This window comes from Neophocaena asiaeorientalis, unplaced genomic scaffold (genome assembly GCF_003031525.2).
Source record: "Neophocaena asiaeorientalis asiaeorientalis breed wild unplaced genomic scaffold, Neophocaena_asiaeorientalis_V1.1 scaffold605, whole genome shotgun sequence".
In the NCBI taxonomy this organism is placed as follows: domain Eukaryota; kingdom Metazoa; phylum Chordata; class Mammalia; order Artiodactyla; family Phocoenidae; genus Neophocaena; species Neophocaena asiaeorientalis.
Genome location: NW_020172214.1, coordinates 906,073 through 928,027, shown reverse-complemented (window position 1 = coordinate 928,027; position 21,955 = coordinate 906,073). Strand labels below are relative to the sequence as shown.

At 38.4% G+C, this 21,955-nt stretch overlaps 1 protein-coding gene and 1 long non-coding RNA gene across 2 annotated transcripts in view; one reads left to right on the top strand and one right to left on the bottom strand.

Moving 5' to 3' along the window:
- GRM5 (glutamate metabotropic receptor 5) overlaps window positions 1-21,955 on the bottom strand; it is a 510,413-nt gene that overhangs the window by 100,673 nt on the left and 387,785 nt on the right.
- The window catches only part of LOC112410938 (uncharacterized), a 139,185-nt gene that overhangs the window by 92,972 nt on the left and 24,258 nt on the right, over window positions 1-21,955 (top strand). The window contains exon 2 of the long non-coding RNA XR_003005536.1: window positions 15,314-15,412. This is a non-coding gene — a long non-coding RNA (uncharacterized LOC112410938). The remainder of the gene's footprint in view (window positions 1-15,313; window positions 15,413-21,955) is intronic.

Here is a 21,955-nt window from a genome sequence, read left to right as displayed (position 1 = left end):
GGCAAGTATGAAAATTTGCATTTGTATGACACTTTAAAAAATAACTTCTGCATATATCAGTTATGTGCATCAATACTCTATCCACACTGTAGAGATAAAGAAGTGGAGTTGTAGACAGGTCAAGTATGTTTTCCAAGGTCACAGAGATAATAAAAATCAGAAGTAGACAAGAATTTCTAACACCAAGATCAGTGTCCTTTTTGCGACTATATTGCTTTTCACTAGAAATATGCACTCCCTGAACAATATTACTGTATCACGTTTAAAAAATACTCTGATTAAGACATAAAGTTAGGGAAAACAAACCAGTAACAAGATTAGATCTTTCCTGGAAAGTGCTGTGTTTTTGTTTCCTTAAATAATGCCCACTAGCTCTGCTTAAGACCTGGGCCCAGAAGCTGACCGAGAGCAAGAGCTTGAAAACCAAATGACACACGCGTTTGTGCACAAGCTGCCGAGTCCTTTGGTGTTGTTTGGGCATCTGGGAACAATTGGCCTCTTTGGGCAGCATTAGGGTCTTGAGGAAGTTCCTGGTGACTATTTTCCCTTGTCACCCAAACATTCCAAATGATTGCAAATTCAAAAACAAAAAAAAAAAAGAAAAAAATCTGCCAGAAGAAAAGTGATGGAAGTTTAACCTTTGTAATTTCTCCTTAAGTCATTTTGATGCAGGTGGTTTTTTCCCCCTTCAATGATTTCATCTATCTATCTGTCTATCTATCATCTATCTATTTTTATGAAGTATAGTTAATTTACAATATTATGTTAGTTTCAGGTGTGCAGCTTAGTGATTCAGTATTTTTGCATGTGTTTTTAAAGAAAGGTATCTTAATCTGTTTGAGCATTCAGGATGCAACAGGGGTCAATTCAGTGAAATTCAAGTTTGAATTCTGCTTACACCATTTCATCTACTTTTCAGTCTTTCTCCTCCATTAGAAGAAGCAGCTCATGGATGGGCTGTGAGCTTCAGGTAGCTAAGAGAGCTCTGTTAAAATGTGTGCTAACAAAATAAATACTTTACAAAACACTTAAATATCATAAAACTCAATGAGCTAGGAGCTATTTCCACTAAAGATGAAGAAACTAAGGAAATCAAGATGACTGTCAGTAACTGACAAGCTTATCTTTTTGTGGATGCGGGGTCTGGTACCCACATTTGAAAGCAATTTATGCAATAGACTCGATATTTGTAGCTATGGGGGAGATACTGGCTGCTTAGGGAATTCTTGTGCCTCCTATCTCTTTAGACTTAGATCTCTGTCTGTCTCCACCCCCTCCCTAAATCACACATCTGAAGGGGGTGAATCTGCAAGATGCTGTCTTACTTTGTGTTAGAGGGTGCACGTCAACTACTAAGAGCAGCAGAGCAAAGAGGATAAGAGTACAGATTCTGGAACAAGGCAGCAGGTTAGAGTCACAGCTCTGCTACTTACCAGCTGTGTGACTTTGGCCAAGGTCGTTAGCCTCTCTGTGCCTGAAAAAATGGGTTTAATAATAGTAACTTACTAATAGATTTATACAAAGATTAAATGAGTTTATACTTATTAAGCATTTGATTAAATAAATTGATCTGTGTTACTTGGTCCCTGACCCAAGTTCTGTTACTAATGATCTGGTTTGTTTCTTTCGGTTCAAAATATAAAGATCTGGAAGAAGTATGTTGCCAAGCAGAGACATTAACTGCTGTGTTCTTTGAGGAATAAAAGAAAGGGTGAAACAGTGAGGAAGGGGAACAGAAGCAGGATGCGAGGTAAGACAACTAGACAGGGCTGTATGATATAGGGCTTTGGAGTGTCTTTATGAGAGAAAGATCATGTTTTCATTTAAAAAATTTTACATTGAAGATGGAAAATAGAGTGAGAGTGGGAAAACCTAGGGAATAATGAAATAGGATGCTAAGAGCTGATGGTGGCTTAGTCCAGGGTAAGAGTCTAATTACATATAGAAAGCAGGGAGAATAGGATATGTTAGTGGATTGGATGTGAGGTGTTAAGGAAAAAGAAGAATCAAGGATTAGTTCAAGTTTTCATTTTTAAGCAACTAGATGGATTAGAATGACATTGAGTGTGAGAAATCAGTTGGTGTGGGTGTGGAATCAGAAGTGCTGTTTGACATGTTAAACGGGGAGATCAGTCAGCGTCCAAAGCAATTGACCAGGCAAGAGATATTGGTGGCTTAGATTAGGGTGACAGCAGTCGAGACGGTGAGAAGTGTTCAGATTCAGGACATGCTTGGAAAATAGAACTGACATGACCCGCTGACTGACTGGATGTGTCGCAGATATCAGACTTCTTTTTGAGCTCCTGATCACTCTTTCAAAATATGTAGAGATGCTAGACTAATTTTACTGGCTGTATAGTGTTCCCTTGTATGGATATATTTTTACTGGTTTCAGAATGTCTTACAATTTCTTGCTTGGGTTACTCCAACAGTCTCCTAACAGATCTGACTGCCTCCAATCTTGCCCTGCTCAAATCTTTGTATTTCCAGGGTAGATATACAGTGAGTGGTCTTTCTTAAGCACAATACTGATTTTGTTAGTCTTCTATTAAAACCATTCAATTGATAACCAAATTATATCCTAAATACCTTGTCCTGACCTTCAAGACCTTTTCCTATCTTGCCCTCTATTTGCCCCTCTGTTCTGATCCATCATACTCTATGCACCAGCTATTTGGAACTTCTGGCAGCCACGTAATAAACTCTTCTCTCCTGTATCTGGGCATCTGTGCATTTCCCGCCATACATCTGGAACATACTTTCTTTTAGATTTTCTACTTATTAATTTGTGTGTGTCTAGGACTCACCTCCACTCAGAAGTCGTTCATGACCCTCCTCCAGTTCAGAATTAAGGTTTTGCTCTGTTCTCCTATAGCACTGGTGCTGATGTTTATCATATACTAAGCACCCTATAAAGAAATTGCCTGTTTACACATCTGTCCCTAATCTAGACTTAAGGCTCTGCTTTGTCCTCTTGTAGCACTGATGGCGACCCATGGCTGATTTCTAGTATACTGTGGGCTCCCTGAGGACAAAGCTTCTGTGCCATTCACAGAGGTAGCCCTTGTGCCTTCCACAGCATCTGACACATAATTGGCACTATTAATATATACTAAGGATATGAATGAGGCCTGATGCATGACAGGATGTCTCAAAGGGTGTCACCAAATACCAGGTCTGGTCTCAGATTGTCAAATCAGTTTATTAGAGCAATCATTGCTTTGTAGAATGGCACTAAATAAAACTAAACAGCAATGCCAGTTTACAACAGAATCTGCCAGGTGGTCCATACAATCCCATTAAGCAATCCTCTATGCTTCCACCCTCTAATCAAACTTCATGTGAAAAATTCTGGTCTAATCAAGATGAAGTAAGCACTCTCCACCATGTTTCTCCCACGGAATGCAGTTGAAAACCCCAAGTGGAATGATTGGAGCAGCTTTCTGAGGATTCTGAAAAGTGGTACCAAGTGGACTGGGGAAGGAAACCAGAATTGAAAACACCACCGAGCCATGCATGAGATTCTTGGATCTTTTCCGCCAGAGTCTCCAGGCCTAGACTCGAAGGCAGCCCAAAACTTGGAACTGTGCACCAGACAGAAAGAGCTCTATGAGATGCTCTCCTTTCTGGTCTGAAGACTGGAAAGGGGCACCCTACAAGTCAGAGAGAGTGAGGGAAATTCCATTTTTGTTTTTTATTTGTTCATTTTCTTATGCAAGCCCCCGGGCAGCCCTGCAGAGATGGTGTGGCAAAGACCATGGTGGCTGTGCAAGCACCTATATAATTCAGGGTGGAAACCCTTGTCTATGACCAAAGGAACTGTCCCAAAAGTATGGGGAAACTCCCTATTGCTTTTTTCCTCTTTCTAGCCTCCCCACACTTGGCTCCCATGGCAGTCTAGTTGGGGAATAGGATGTGTGAGGCAGAGGTAGAAACTAAAGCCTAGATTTTTGCCCAGGGGACCAAGAAGGGGATGGGAGAGGCTAGGAGCTGAAAAGTGTCAGGGAGACCATGGAGAGGGGGGAGCTCAAGAAAACGATCACACAAAATTGAGTATGAACTCCTGGGCTCCCCAGTGAGTTGTGAAGCCATGGATTTGACCCTACTTAGCACACCAGAGTTTTGAGAAGTAAACTACAGGATAGAACACTGCCTAAGTCCAGGACTTACCACTCAGTGGGGGGCACACGTGCAGTAAACTCTGATAGAACCGCAGTGGCTTTGAGAACTGCACTGACAATGGAACCACAGCCCACAGAAAGCAGGTATGAACTTGTAGCCTAAAGCGAACCAGGCTGATTTCCCGTTTTTTAAGGATCAATGTTCTCTATAAGGTAACATTATATTTGAAATATCTAGAATCATAAGAGGACACCTGGAGTAAAGGGACTGTCTTTGATTACTTGGGGGTGCTGTAAGAGTTCCACCGCCTTTTACCGATCTTCTGTCTACATTTCCAATCTGTCTGCTCTCCTTTGGTTGACACAGCCTTTCTTTAGCTGTCTTAATAGAACTCAGAATTATATTCAGTTCCTTTGTTCTTGCTGCTTAGGCCCTAGAGAGAAATTCTGGCTCATTAGGTAATTTATTTGTTGACTCATTCAGAGATGAATTAAGTTACTGATTAAACAGACATTTATTGAGTCCTTACTGTATGTCAGACATTCTGCTGGATGTTGGTAATACCAACATGAGTAATATGGTATCTCTATCCTCAGAAACACTAAGCCTATAAACTTCTAACACTCAGCGATAGAAGTTTGTGATGGGCCCAAGGAGTTTCACCTTATTAGGCAAGTTTTGAAGTCCTGAGTGCACATATTGAAATGGATCATTTTATCCAGCCCTCTTTTCTCAGCTACTAAGTGGTAGGAAAGAGAGGACATGTTAATTCTTTGGCAGGTTAATGCACAAAAGAACTAGACTTCATTTAGCAGTTATTTACTGTGTTCAAGGATTATTTTTTAGCATCTACTAAAGGCCAGGCCCACTGTAGGCATGAGGATTTGTGCCAGGCCAAACTTGCCAGCTGCTCTGAGGCTGGATCTGCCCCACAGCAGCCTGGAGAGAGGAAATGGAAGCAGGGAAGGATGGCTGTTCCCTCTTTGTTTCTTTCCTCAAAACTGGATTCCCTGATTTAGAACACTTAACATTCAATCCTAATTTTACTATTGTTTAATCAAATCAGAGGGCTCCAAAGGGATAAGCAGAAACTGGAATCCTTCAATATGTGATTACAATTTAATTTTACAGCACTCAAAACATGTTCTTTAATTCATCTGGGGAGCCGGAACTTTGAAGTAGCTGTTAAACAAAGGGAAATCAGACTGTCTTAATGCAGAATGAGAGAATGTCTGAGATACAAGGGACTTTAGAAAGCATCTAGTTCTAGAAGCTGCAGAAAGCAATCTCTTGGGCTGAATTTGGCCTTTAGTTATGTTTTGTTTGGCCTGAGTGCCATTTTATGGAAATTTCACATAAAAATCTAGCTTTTTAGGCTCTCTTGGAAAGATCAGAAGATATCACGGTAGTGGCTTGAGACTCTCGCATGGCAAATGCTGACCTACTTCTGTCTTTTACATCATTTCTTTGGCTCTGTACTCATTGGAGATTGGGACCTCATAATCTGGTCCAGTAAACTCAATGGAGGAAAATAAGGCCAAGAGAGGGAAAAGTACTTCCCTGAAGTTGTACGTTTGGTTAGTGGCAGCCGGCCCCAGACCCTTTGTGTCCAAACTCTTGGACTGGTGCTGTTTTCATATGGGAGGCAAAGGAAACCATGATTTAACATTGTTTTCAGCAAATGAACTTATGACCATAGAGCAATGAAAGCAGCAACAATTTATTAAAAAAAAAAAAATCCCGAGTTAGTTCTCTGTGTTAGCCCTTATACTAGATACTGAAATACTTTGGGATTGTCTTCATTACTTCCTTTCTACCCACCAGTAGGGGAAAGATAGTAAAGGGAAGGAGGATGTAAGGGAAGAGATTCAAGGGAAGGAGATTATAAATCTACAAGGGTCCATTGGATAACATATTGTAACATGGCAATGAAAAAAACTGCAGTGAAACAAATTCTCCCCACTCATTTATTTTTCAAATCTACTCATTCCTCATGCATCTGGCAGATGGATTCCATTTATGCTCAGTGGATAAGACAATAATTTGTTTCCTGCTGTGACAGAAGGGCAGAGCATCCCCCAAGCCAGAATTAATCTTCTGCCATTACATGGCTTATGCAGAAATGTGCTTATACCTCTGACACGTAATGCTTTCTGCCATGCATTAGAATTATCTATGTGCTTGTCTGTGCCCACCACAGAGTAAAAGCATCCTGAAGACTAAAACTGTCTTGTTTATACTGTATCCTCCACAGTTGCTAACACAGTGGCATCGAGTGAGCAACCCATTCCTTCATTTAACATTTGCTAAGCACCTCTTTTCTGCAAAAGCCTCTAAACATATCATGAGATTCAGGGATTAGTTCAGAATAGACCATCAGCTTCATGCAGATTGGGCCCACGTTGATCTTGCATATATTGTATTTCCAGCACCCAGAACAGTGGTCAATATTGTCACTAATATATTGGTGGGTCATATGAATTATGGATGAATACGAATAGACTTACTGTATAGTGAGCCAGACAGAGAAATGAATGTTATAATGAAGATGCCGTTGCAGGTAGCTTCTTGGGAGCATAGGTTAAGATTAGTAAAATAAAAAACTGGTTAGGTGACGTAGGGCTTGGACAGAGACTAGTGATGTCAAGCTGGAAGAAACAGCCTACAAAAGGATTAAAGAAACTGATGACATCACATAAATCACTCAGCCTTTTCCCCAACACTGTATGTGGGCTCTTCTGGGTTAGGAAGCATGGCAACACTGGGAACCCAGAGCTGTAGCCATAAGCCTAGAGAGACACCAGTTTGTAATATCCGTAGCTACTCCAATTGAAACTGCGCCTGAAATACAGGCAGTTGACCCCTAAATGCTCATATTGAAATGCAAATGAAGGCAGCATCTGCAGAAAGAAGACGTGTCTTCAGGGAGTTACAGAAACTCAACAGAGATTGTACACTTCCATGTGCAGAACACCAAATTTTAAATTTAAATGATTCACCATGAACAGCCGGTTGGCAGCCCTCTGATGGATATGTTATTTCAGATAGCATATCTCTTTCATTCACATTACAGTATTTTGAGGAACTTCCATATGGTATGTAAATGAAGGAAGAATGCCACAGGGATATGAAGGCTGGTGGTAATGATATTATTAAAAAAGAGTATGTAGCAAAAAGCCATAGCATTCCACTCTCCTTACTATACTAAGACCAAACTCCTAGGCCAGACCTTTCTTATTTGGCTCTACCCATTGGTCCCTCTTCACCACTATTCTTTTTCATTTTAATCGTGTTTCATAGTATTTCCTGGAGACTTGGCTTTCCCATATCTATATGATGAGCTTCCTATCATATTTTAAAACATGGTTTAATGGTCACTTTACTGTGAAGCCTTGCTAGAGTTTCTCAGGTAGAATTTGATAATTCTTTTTCCAGGGCTTCCTCATTTGGAAAATAAAGAAAACAATACCTTCTTGTAGAGTTGTGACAATTAGAGACAATACATGTAGAAGTCAAGACTCCATAACGGTACTACATAGGAAACTATTGCCGTTGCTGTATACCTAGTACAATTTAATACAAGAAGTCACTAGATTAGTCTAAGATATTTGTAAAATTAGCACTCCGTACCTTTGAAAATTTGAGAATTACTGTATGTTTTATTCACAAAATGTTCCAGAGTTTATGCTTCTGAAAATAAGTGATGCTAAAAATTTAAGTTCCATTAAAACTTTTACTTCTAATTAAAAATAACAAGCATGCTAAATGAAAACCCTATCTCATACAGTAAGCACTATAATTGAAGTGAAGTAGAAAGTTGAAAAAAAGAATTACATTGCAGTGTATAAACCTGCAAATAATTCAGCTACAAGATGCAGAGTTTGCAAGTTGTACACATGGAAGATTAATTATCATGTCTAATACAAGAGACTTGATTAGGGTAGAAGGATTTGTATAAAATGAGACATTGGATCATTTTTATCAAAAGGTGTTTATGAAGCACCTTCTTCAGACTGTGCTAGTTACCGTGCCACTTGTACTAGCTTCTTTATTGTAGATGTTACTTTAGAATCACAATAATATCACTTTTGACCATGACAATGATTATTTTCTATAAACCATTTTATTTTGAATTATTCAAAGGCAGTCATTAGAGGAGAAGAGATGGGAGAAGAAGGTATCCCACACATGCTAGATGCTATGGGCTTGACATTCATTACCTTATTTAACCCTCACAGCAAACATAAAAACTAAGCATTAATTTCTGCCTTTGTTTAGATGAGAAAATTTGGGCTCAGAGAGTTAAAATAAAATGCCCAGTAACAGAAAGCTAAAACTGAGTAAAGCAGGATTTCAAACTCAGTTTGATCTGGCTCTACAGACTGACCTTTCTGCACCAGCATCTCCCATTTTTGTAAACACAACAAGGTTACTTTTGTAAATGTCAGTTTCCTTCCCTTGAAAATGAGAGTAATCATCCTTACTAACTTCTGAGGATAGCACTTGAGCAAATAAACGAGAAGTTATAGGTAAAAGATTCTGATTAGTAGTAATGGGCAATATTTATTGAGAAATTACTGTTCTAATTTAGCCATTACAAAAGCTCTGTAAGTAGCTACTACTTGGATATGTTAACATTAGTGAACTAGTCTCTCTTTTTTTTTTTTTTTTTTTAAGGAAACTGAGGTTCGCAGACATGAGACAATTTTTCTAAGGACTAATAGATTGAAAACACATCAGATTGTAAAGCACTGCCAGTATCTGGATTGAACATTTTTCAAACACTTTAGCACTGTATTGACATAGAGAATCATGGGGGGGTATAATATAAGAAACCATTCTTTGAAGTATTAACTTTCTTATCTTCTAGACTCTAAACCCACGTCCCATGGGTTTGTTTTGCATTTACAGAACGCAGCACAATATAATTAAAAGAACATAGATTCAAATTTTAGCTCTTTGTTTGTCAGTTATATGTCCTTGCCTGGGCAAGCCAGGAAATCTCTTTGAGCCTCAGTTTGCTTATCTGTAAAATAACAACAACAATAATAATATCTGAGGATCAAGAGAGAGCAAGTGAACGAAAGAGCAAGAGGAAACCTTGAACTGCTTTACAATTCTAATAAGTTAGTGTTATTATTTTATAATCTACAGATCTGAGAACAAGTTATACCAGTTCTCCAAAGAAATCTCTGAGCTGGCTCATTCTGGCCTGATAACTATCTCCAGTGAAGGAATTCAGGACTGAGACTTTATTGTCCTTTGAAAAGAAATCCTGCTTCTTAAGTCTAATTATTGCTGGAGGTCAAGGTGGGACCTGTCCTTGGATATGTTAACTGTGGCCCATCCATCGATGTCTCTGCACAGTGTCTGAAATATTCTTCTCCGCTTAGTCTCCAGGATTGATCCATTTTTTTTTTAAAGCAGAGTGGAAAACCATGGAGTTAAAACATTAAAGGATTCACAAAGACATTTCAACTGTATACAATCTCTTATCTAAAAAAGCCATTTTCTAAAATATTATCATGTATTAGAAGTAATAAAGATAAGCAATTGCTTAAATACAGTTTACCTTACCATTATGAATATGCCTTGATTTCATTATAACCTGGACTTCAGTCCCTTTGGTTCATGGGATCGCCAAGTCAGCACAAGGCTCAGAGCTGCATGCTGGCGGGGAACTATGGAAGGGAGGGGACACCTGTCTCTTGACACCTGGTCTTTTAGTAAACATGTAAAATACATTCCTTTATTCATTCAACAGGTGTTTACTGAGCACCAGCTATATATCAGAGTTGTTCTAGCCGAGGTTTCAGCAAGTATTTGTTAAGCACTTCGTGTATTTAATGATCTATAAAATTGCCTAGTGGCAGCAGGGAAGTCAATTCCATGTGTGTGCACATGGTTTCGCTTATTTGGAGTTACACAGCCTAAAGTTTGAGACTGCTTTGCTACTTACTAGGTGTGTAATCTTGGGCAAGTGATTTAATCTCACTAAGTATTTTTTCTTCCATTTTCAATAAAAGGACACTAAGCTGTCTCATAAGATTGTTGGGAGCATAAAATGAGATAGAACCTAGCAAATTTAATAAGCAAATAACTGCTTATTAAATGCTAATTATGATAATGATGATGGTAATGAGACCACTTACATCATTTCCTGTTATTGAATTAAGCTATAGTAATCTTCACTATTTGGCTGCCTAGAATCCAAATCCCTTCCTAATATTGATGTACTCATTGTACTTAGTACCTCATTGTACTTAGATTCTAGAAGGCTGTATATTCCTTTCATTAGGGAAATTGAAGTAGCCTTATCCTCTTGCATTCTCCGTGCCCTGGTTGCCAGGTAATAGGAATACGACCCAGGCTCAGTGAATTGGAAGCTCCTTCCCAGGAATCTGGAGAAAGTGAAGCAAATCAAAGGATGGCCAGTATTTATTTACAATGAAGTGAGCGGAGTGGGTCCAACTGCAGTTTTACTCTGGCCAAATTGCTAAAAGCTGAGCTTCTTGTTTCATGGCCCTTGGGAGCTGGTCCAAGTTTCCAAACTTAGTCCTCCAGCTACCAGTAGATCCTGGGAGGCCACAATATTCTTCCAAGTAATAGTATTTATTTATAATTATATTTACTTATTTTACTTAAGAGAGCCAAGCTAACATTGGTTTCCAGTGATTACAACCCAGATCCTGACATGAGTCAAATTCTTGTTTGGAAAAGCAACCTGTTATCAGCTGGGCAGCTACTTAATAATTATTTGAATTCCAATTCTACTGTTAATTTTTATGATAATTACTGGTTTAACTTTATCCAGTATTCTATGGGTTTATATGGGTGCCTACAGTCCAACAGAGGCAAATTATTTAATTTTATATTGAAGTAGAATCATGGACCACAAGATTTCCAGAGCTGAATTATTTGACAAAGAGAATGCAGACATCAAATTTAATTCACAATTCCTCACCAGGATAGCAGATGCCTTGCACTGTGGAAGCTGATTTCACAATGGAGAACGTTCTCCAGTTACCTGTGACCATTTGAACCAGCTAATTCAGTTTAGAGAAAGAATCACCAGATGAATTTTCTTCTCTCTCATCACTAATTGAGGTTTAATTAAATACTGCCTTAGAGCATAAAAGGAAACCCTGGTCCATGCCTACTTCTTTACCTTATCCAAAGAAACTGAGAGACATGGAAGGAAGGAAAAATAACAACAGAGAAAGTGCAATTGGAAACTGAAAATTTCAGGCATCAAGGGAACTCCTAGGAAAGAAAATTTGCCATGTGCTTCTGAGATGGTCAGTTCAAACACCAATTTTGTTGTCCAAATCTCGCACATGGTGTCCAATTACAGCTAGTTATCCAGGGTTTAAAAAACATTCCCCCCGCCTTTGAAGCAATTTACTATATGTTAGTTAAAATGTCCTAACCATAAAGCACCCTTGGATATTGTTTTTATATTTTGCTAGAATTTCCCAGATATAACATATGCCAATTCAAGCAGAATGTGGAAAACATTTTAACATTTGTGGAAGCAAGAGTTTGCACATGGTTTATAAATGCACAAACCTCTTGTGTTTCTCTCTACTGTGCCCTGTAGAGGTTTGTGACTTAGAATTGTTTGAGTTGCATTTTTCATACAGTGTGAATTTTGGCTGCATTCTTTTTTAGAATCACATTCTTTTATTTATTCTGAAGTGTTGAGATTCTTAGCTCTACGAAATTGCTAGAGAAAAATATTGTGCAGAAGAAAAATGCTCATAATGATATGGTTTATTGAATTTTACTGAATGCTGGAGACTACGTGCTATGGACTGAATTGTGTCTCCTCAAAATTCACATGTTGAAGTCCTAGCTGCCAGTGTATTGATATTTAGGATAGGGCCTGTGGGGCGTATTTGGGATGGGGCCTATGAGATGCGAGGGTGGGGCCCTCATCATGGGATTAGAGTCCTTATAAGAAGAGATACCAGAGAGCTTGCTCTCCTTCTCTCTGCCATGTGAGGAGGTGGCTGTCTGCAAGCCAGGAAGAGGTCCTCACCACAACCCAACCATACTGGCACCCTGATCTTGGTTGGGCTTAAATATCCCAGTCTATTCTATTTTGTTATGGTAGCCTGAACTGACTAAGACACTGTTAAGTGCTTCCTAGGTACTAGTCGATGTTCTTCTCATAAGGCCTCTATCAAGTAGGCATTTAATATCACCCCAAACTTACATCTGAAGAAAGTGAGGAAGGAGAGTTTCAGCAACTTGTGTAGCAAAGCTATTAAGTGGCAGAGCCAGGATATAAATCTAGCCTGTCAAATGCCAAAGCTTGCCCCCCGTACTGTGATGTCTTAACTTTCCATTTATGTAAATCCACCACTCAAGAAACATTTTAAGCACATTTGTCATATTCATCAATATATAAATTTACCTCACATTTCTTTGTGAAACTTTTTTAGGTCTCTCATGGTCCCTGCTCTTCCTGTAGTTACTGTCTGAAACATAGATATTAAGGACAGTTGTCATTGGCTTCTAGCTTTGAGTTCTTCGTGCTTTCATCCAGGCTTCTAGTCTTCTACTGACTTAGTAATTTTGCTCCAGGGGTTCTTCATTAGCACTGCACGTCACTAAGGTACCAGTTCCACTTCTCTTATTTGTCTTTACATATTTCTACCTGTGTAACTTCAAACTTGAAATATTTTGCGTGAAACTCATCTTCTTTACCCACTCTGTCCCGCTTTTCTATTTTCCCTGTTAACAAAATTTCTCAATAACCTATAACTGAAATCTTGAAGTCACCCTTGACTCCTCTCCCTGCCTTAACCCTGCAGAGGATCACCAAGGTTATGCCACTTTTCTGTCATCCGACAGTAGATGCTGTTACACCCTCAAATTCCCAGTAGCTTAATGCAATAAAAGTTTATTTCTTGCTCACATCCAGTGCTAACCTCTATTTCATCCAATAAACTCCAAATGATACTGTCAGATTAACCTTTCTAAATGTGATTTTTGATTACATAATTTTCTGCCTCAAAATTTTTCGTAAATTACTTAATATGTAGAAGAAAATTCCCCATGTCATTGCCTAGCATATGCGATCCTTAAGAAATCTTTCCCCACTTTCATTTCCAGGCTTATCTGTTGTGACATTATGACACTTCCACTCTGGTTGAACAAGTATACCCTCCATCACCTGAACAGGCCTTGTATTTTCTTAACTCCATTCTGCAATTCTTCTAGTCTTCTAAGCTTGGAATACTCTGCCTCAAACTCTCCCTCTCACAGCCCAACCAAACTTCAGGACTCAACTCAAATGCTAACCATATCATTAAGCCCTAATGTCCCCAGACACAAGCATTCTCTACCTTCTCTAATGCCTAGAGCTCTTAAGACCCATTTCATCATCTTCTACTTAACATATATAACCTTATTTTAAAGGTATCCCCAGATAAATTATAATATACCTGAAGGAAGAGATCAACCACTAGCTAATCTTTGCATCCTCTCTTACAACCCTTGAACTAGCTCATGATCTTGCTTAATGGATGTTCAAAAAAATGATAATTTAATAAAGAAGCTGTAATAGGAGTTTAATAAATGCCCTGAATTTGGATCAATACTTTATTTCTTGAAAAGAAATCATGTGCCACTTAGGTCATATTTAATAACTGCTCTGAGAGTCATGAAGCCTTGAATTAATCAGTAAATATTTTGGAAGCAACAGCTTAGTGGGAGTCACCATGGAAACAGATGCGTCCTCTAATGACTCATTATTGTCCCTAAACAAGCAGAAGCCCTCTTCATCATGGACTCTTCTACTCCAGCACTGCTTTCTCATTTGCTCAGGCTATTCTTTTGGCTTGACCCCCTCCTCTCCACTTACCCATATCACATCCAAGCTGTCCCTTCCAATTGTCCTTGGATACCCTGATCTGCACTGATTTCTCCTAGCCGTAGACTACCATGACTCTTACTAATTGAGTCACACTTTCCCCTCAGTGCTTTAAACCTAAGAGGCCTTGTGGCAGAGTGAGCAGAGTGTAGACTCTGGAGTCAGACTGAATTCAGTACTTGTGGTGCAACCTGTCTTGGAAAAACTAGTGAACCTCCCCAAGCTCTAGTTTCCTACTCAACAAAATACGCTACTACTACCCAAAGAATTGTATGAAGAATAAATGATAGAACTGTACTTGAATCGCCCTGCAATTCAAGGGCCTGGCATAGAGAAGAACTCAGTAAATGGAGGTTCCCTTTCCTTGACTTTCACTAATTAAAAATACCCACTGCTTCCACTGCTACTGTGTGGATCCAAGGCATCATCTGTCATCTTATTACTGCGATGGCCTTCTTCTTTTTTTCTTTTTTAATTTATTTATTTTTGGCTGCATTGGGTCTTCATTGCTGCGTGCGGGCTTTCTCTAGTTGCGGCGATTGGGGGCTACTCTTCTTTGTGGTGTGCGGGCTTCTCATCGCGGTGACTTCTCTTGTTGCAGAGCACGGGCTCTAGGTGCACGGGCTTCAGTAGTTGTGGCACGTGGGCTCAGTAGTTGTGGCTTGCGGGCTCTAGAGTGCAGGCTCAGTAGTTGTGGTGCATGGGCTTAGTTGCTCTGTGGCATGTGGGATCTTCCCAGACCAGGGATCGAACCCGTGTCCCCTGCATTGGCAGGCGGATTCTTAACGACTGTGCCACCAGGGAAGTCCCACGATAGCCTTCTAATTGTCTCCTTGATTGCTTTTTTGCCCACGCCTACGATTTATTCACGATAGCCAAAGTGATCTTAAAAGAAAGCCAGTACAAGTCCTTCCTTTGCCCAAATCCTCTAATGGTTTCATGTTTCACTAGAGTAAAAGCCACGGTCAATGCAATGCCAATAAGACTCTGCAAGATCTCACCCTCTGTTACCTCTGCCATCATCTACTACTTTTCCCGAACTTACTTTGCTCCAGCCATACTGGCCTTCCAACTACTTTCTCAAATATGGCAGCTCATGACCCTCTCTGGACTTTGTACCTGTGGTTTCCTACTCCCGGAATCATCTTCCCTTGTGCCTACCTGTTGCCCATATGTTACTCCCTCATCTCCTCCTGAGATTTATACAAGTCACTTTCTCAGTAAGATTGTCCCTGACTACCCTATTTATTTATTTTTAAAATATTTATTTATTTATTTTCTTTTTCTTTTTTTTTTTTTTACCTGCGTCAGGTCTTAGTTGCGGCACGTGGGGCCTTCATTGAGGTGTTCTGGATCTTTCACTGCAGCATGGTCTCTTCGTTGTGGCACGTGGGCTTCTCTCTAGTTGTGGTAAGTGTGTTTCCTCTCTCTAGTCGTGGTGCGCGGGCTCTGTAATTTACGGCATGCGGGCTCTCTCGTTGAGGCACGCGAGCTCAGTAGTTGTGGTGCGCGGGCTTAGTTGCCCCGTGGCATGTGGGATCTTAGTCCCCTGACCAGGGATCGAACCTGCCTTGCCCACATTGGAAGGTAGATTCTTTACCACTGGACCACCAGGGAAGTCCCTGACTACCCTATTTAAATTGTGCTCTCTCTAATGTTCTAAATCCTGCTTCCCTAATTTATCTTTCTCTTAGCAATTATCATCATCTAATATAGTGTAACTTACTTATTTTGTTTTACTCTATCTTCCTCTAACAGGAATGTAAGCTCCATTAAGGCAGGTATTTTTGTCTGTTTTGTTTACAGCTATAGCTCCAGCACCTAAAAAAAATAATGAGGGGCACATAATAGGCATTTAGTAAGTATTTGCTGAAGAGATAAATAAGTTATCTAGTTTTAATAGTACATCCTTTATTCTTTTATATTGATACCTTGAAGTCAAGTACCAGATCATATGCTTCCTCTGGTTTCCACCCCAGCATGTTGTAAGGGTGCAATGATAACTTGCTAATACACATCATCTTTTAATAGTCAAGCTCTTCACATCATTTTCTCAGTGACCATGTCTTTGACAGAAGCTCTCTTGTCACCTCAATGCCCGTCACAGCTTTAGGGGACAATAGCTTCTTTATTTAGTAGCCATATGGCCTGGGTGGCAGTTGCCTACGATTTTTAAAGGTTGTGACATTGGCAATTACCGAAATGTCAAAACTCCAGGCCAACCACGTGGGTTGTGGCGACAACCATCCCACACAGTTGCTGTGGTGATGTAGATAAACTCTATATAGCATCTGACACTGAGCCATAAGATTAGAGTTAAGATTAGCTCTATATAGTGCCTCAGGGAATGGCATTGGTTATAAGGCAGGTATACTAGACTAAAACACCTATATTAATATGAAGACCAGGGCCACCAAGAGGCAGAGGAAACATTTGTGGTTTTCTTTTTATGTTATATGCTAATAATATGCTGTTAATCATCACTTCTAGCCATGAGATTATTGGAAAATATATTTACTAATACCACATGGTGCAGTTCTTTTTCACAGTAATGTAAATGCCAGTATTTTCTAAAGCACACTCTATTGTGATAACTTTATAAGCGTAAGGTACAATAGAACATTTCTAGAGATCCTTTTATAGACTCTTTACATATACCATCTTGTTTTATCTTCATAATGAATCTAAAGTATAAGTATTATCTAAATTGTATAAATAAAGAAGGCAAGGCTAAGTAACTAGCCCAAGGTTACAGAGTGAGTGAGTGGTGGAACTGAATTTAGCACAGGTCCTCACTCCGAAGCTCTTCTGTCACTCAGTACCGCTTCCTGAGTCAGCTCCAGGAGAGAATGCTGCACTGGGCATCTCAAAAGGGATGAGCTTAGGGATTAAAAGCAAGAGGAAAAATTCCTTCTATAAAATAAATTTCTGTTTCACTATGGGCATCAAAATTACAAAAGATATAAGAGAGGAAGAATTCAGTTATTTGCTGGAATTCTCTGAAGCCTGAGACTAAATCTGTAAAAAAAATTATATAATACATATTTTATACATATTCTAATATTATATATTATTATATAATTTGTATAAAATATAATATACTATTATATAATTTATATACTATATATATACTTAAATACCTCTTAAAAGCTTTATTAAAATAAAATTGACATACGGTGAACTGCACATATTGAAAGTGAGCAACTTGGTAAGTTTTCATTTATGTGTCCTCTTGTGAAATCATTACGGCAAACAAGATAATGAATGTATCCATCACCTCCAAGATTTTCCTCATGGACTTCTTAATGCCTCCCATCCCCAGGCAACCATTGATCTGTGTTCTGTCACCATAGATTACTTTATATTTTTATAAAGTTTCATAGAAATTGACTCATCCAGTGTTTATCTTCCTTTTCCTGGTTTCTTTCATTCAGCATAATTATTTTGAGATTTGCTACATTGCTAGGTGTATCCATGGTTTACTGCTTTCTGTTGATTTGAGCAATATTCCATTGGACTAATGGCCATCCAGATTTTCCAGTGCCATCATTTCTCTGAATTGCTTGTATACCTTTGTCAAACCAGTTTTCCGTATACACGTGGGTCTTTTTCTGAATTCCCTATTCTGTTCTGTTGATCTATTTTTCTATCTTTATGCTGTTACCACACCGTTTTGATTACTCTATTTTTAGACTGAGTCTTGAAGTCAGGTAGTGTTAATCCACCAACTTTCTTCTTTTTTTTTGAGAGTTGTTTTCAGTATTCTAGTTCCTTTGCATTTCCATAAAATATATTTAATTGGTTTGTCAGTTTCTGTTTAAAAAAGACTACTAAGAGTTTAATTGGAATTCTTCAAATCCATAGATAAATTTGGGAGAATTGACATCTTAACGTTATTGAGTTTCCTGATATGTACACACAGTGTATCTCTTTTTTTAAAAATTTATTTAAATCATCATCAGTTTTCTGAGTGACGCTTTGTAGTTTTCAGCATAAAGACTTGCATGTCTATTGCCAGATATACCCCTCAGTATTTCACATTTTTAATATTATTTTAAATAGTACTAACTTAAAAAATTTTTTTTATACAGCAGGTTCTTATTAGTTATCTATTTTATACATATTAGTATATACCTGTCAATCCCAGTCTCCCAATTCATCACACCACCACCAACCCTGCCACTGCTTTCCCCCATTGGTGTCCATAAGTTTGTTCTCTAGATCTGTGTCTCAATTTCTGCCCTGAAATTGGTTCATCTCTACCATTTTTCTAGGTTCCACATATACGTGTTAATATACGATATTTGGTTTTCTCTTTCAGACTTACTTCACTCTGTATGACAGTCTCTAGATTCATCCACATCTCTACAAATGACCCAATTTCGTTCCTTTTTATGGCTGAGTAATATTCCATTGTATATATGTACCACATCTTCTTTATCCATTCGTCTGTCAATGGGCATTTAGGTTGCTTCCATGACCTGGCTATTGTAAATAGTGTTGCAGTGAACGTTGGGGTGCATGTGTCTTTTTGAATTATGATTTTCTCTGGGTATATGTCCTGTAGTGGGATTGCTGGGTCATATGGTAATTCTATTTTTAGTTTTTTAAGGAACCTCCATACTATTCTCCATAGTGGCTGTATCAATTTACATTCCCACCAACAGTGCAAGAGGGTTCCCTTTTCTCCACACCCTTTCCAGCATTTGTTGTTTGTAGATTTTCTGATGATGCCCATTCTAACTGGTGTGAGGTGATACCTCATTGTAGTTTTGATTTCTCTAATAATTAGTGATGTTGAGCAGTTTTTCATGTGCTTCTTGGCCATTTGTATGTCTTCTTTGGAGAAATGTCTATTTAGGTCTTCTGCCCATTTTTGGATTGGGTTGTTTGTTCTTTTAATATTGAGCTGCGTGAGCTATTTATATATTTTGGAGGTTAACCTTTGTCTGTTGATTCGTTGGCAAATATTTTCTCCCATTCTGTGGGTTGTCTTTTTTGTCTTGTTTGTAGTTTCCTTTGCTTTGCAAAAGCGTTTAAGTGTCATTAGATCCCAATTTTTAATTTTTGTTTTTATTTCCATGACTCTAGGAGGTGGATCAAAAAAGATCTTGCTGAGATTTATGTCAAAGAGTGTTCTTCCTATGTTTTCCTCTAAGAGTTTTATAGTGTCCAGTCTTACATTTAGTTCTCTAATCCATTTTGAGTTTATTTTTGTGTATAGTGTTAGAGAGTGTTCTAATTTCATTCTTTTACATGTAGCTGTCCAGTTTTCCCAGCACCACTTAATGAAGATACTGTCTTTTCTGCATTGTATATCCTTGCCTCCTTTGTTGTAGACAGGTGACCACAGGTGCGTGCGTTTATCTCTGGGCTTTCTATCCTCTTCCATTGATCTGTGTTTCTGTTTTCGTGCCAGTACCATATTGTCTTGATTACTGTAGCTTTGTAGTATAGTCTGAAGTCAGGGAGTCTGATTCCTCCAGCTCCATTATTTTCCTCCAAGACTGCTTTGGCTATTCGGGGTTCTTGTGTCTCCATACAAATTTTAAGATATTTTTATTCTAGTTCTGTAAAAAATGCCATTGGTAATTTGATAGGGATTGCATTGAATCTGTAGATTGCTTTGGGTAGTATAGTCATTTTTACAATATTGATTCTTCCAATCCAAGAACATGGTATATCTCTCCATCTGTTTGTATCATCTTTAATTTCTTTCATCAGTGTCTTATAGCTTTCTGCATACAGGTCTTTTGTCTCCCTTGGTAGGTTTATTCCTGGGTATTTTATGCTTTTTGTTGCAATGGCAAAATGGGAGTGTTTCCTTAATTTCTCTTTCAGATTTTTCATCATTAGTGTATAGGAATGCAAGAGATTTCTGTGAATTAATTTTGTATCCTTCAACTTTACCAAACTCATTGATTAGCTCTAGTAGTTTTCTGTTGGCATCTTTAGGATTCTGTATGTATAGTATCATGTCATCTGCAAACAGTGACAGTCTTACTTCTTCTTTTCCAATTTGTATTCCTTTTATTTCTTTTTCTTCTCTGATTGCCATGGCTAGAACTTCCAAAACTATGTTGAGTAATAGTGGTGAGAGTGGACATCCTTGTCTGGTTCCTGATCTTAGTGGAAATGCTTTCAGTTTTTCACCACTGAGAATGATGTTTGCTGTGGGTTTGCCATATATGGCCTTTATTATGTTGAGGTAGGTTCTCTCTATACTCACTTTCTGGAGAGTATTGATCATAAATGCTGTTGAATTTTGTCAAAAGCTTTTTCTGCATCTATTGAGATGATCATATGGTTTTTATCCTTCAATGTGTTAACATGGTGTATCACATTGATTGATTTGCATATATTGAAGAATCCTTGCATCCCTGGGATAAATCCCACTTGATCGTGGTGTATGATCCTTTTAATGTGGTGTTGGAGTCTGTTTGCTAGTATTTTGTTGAGGATTTTTACATCTGTATTCATCAGTAACTTTCTTCTTTTGTAGTATCTTTGTCTGGTTTTGGTATCAGGTTGATGGTGTCCTCACAGAATGAGTTTGGGAGTGTTCCTTCCTCTGCAAGTGTTTGGAAGAGTTTGAGTAGGATGGGTGTTAGCTCTTCTCTAAATGTTTGATAGAATTCACCTGTGAAGCCATCTGGTCCTGGACTTTTGTTTGTTGGAATATTTTTAATCACAGTTTTAATTTCATTACTTGTGATTGGTCTGTTCATATATTCTGTTTTTTCTTGTTTCAGTCTTGGAATGTTATACCTTTCTAAGAATTTGTCCATTTCTTCCGGGTTGTCCATTTTATTGGCATAGATTTGCAGTCTCTTAGGATGCTTTGTATTACTGTGGTGTTTGTTGTAACTTCTCCTTTTTCATTTCTAATTTTATTGGTTTGAGTCATCTCCCTCTTTTTCTTGATGAGTTTGGCTAATGGTTTATCAATACTGTTTATCTTCTCAAAGAGCCAACTATTAGTTTTACTGATCTTTGCTATTGTTTTCTTTGTTTCTATTTCATTTATTTCTGCTCTGATCTTTATGGTTTCTTTCCTTCTGCTGACTCTGGGTTTTGTTTGTTCTTCTTTCTCTAGTTCCTTTAGGTGTAGGGTAAGATTGTTTATTTGAGATTTTTCTTGTTTCTTGAGGTAGGCTTGTATAGCTATACACTTCCCTCTTAGAACTGCTTTTGCTGCATCCCATAGGTTTCGGATCATCGAGTTTTCATTGTCATTTGTCTCTAGGTACTTTTTGATTTCCTCTTTGATTTCTTCAGTGATCTCTTCGTTATTTACTAATGTATTGTTTAGCCTCCATGTGTTTGTGTTTTTTATGTTTTTTTCCCTGTAATTGATTTCTAATCGCATAGCGTTGTGGTCAGAAAAGATGCTTAGTATTATTTCAATTTTCTTAAATTTACTGAGGCTTGATTTGTGACCCAAGATGTGATCTATCCTGGAGAATGTTCCATGTGCACTTGAGAAGAAAGTGTAATCTGCTGTTTTTGGATGGAAAGCCCTATAAATATCAATTAAATCTATCTGGTCTACTGTGTCATTTAAAGCTTCTGTTTCCTTATTAGTTATCTGTTTGGATGAGCTGTCCATTGGTGTAAGTGAGGTGTTAAAGTCCCCCACTATTATTGTGTTACTGTCGATTTCCTCTTTTATAGATGTTAGCAGTTGCCTTATGTATTGAGGTGCTCCTATGTTGGGTGCATATATATTCATAATTGTTATATCTTCTTCTTGGTTTGATCCCTTGAACATTATGTAGTGTCCTTTCTTCTCTCTTGTAACATTCTTTATTTTAAAGTCTATTTTATCGGATATGATAATTGCTACTGCAGCTTTCTTTTGATTTCTATTTGCTTGGAATATCTTTGTCCATCCCCTCACTTTCAGTCTGTATGTGTCCCTAAGTCTGAAGTGGGTCTCTTGTAGACAGCATA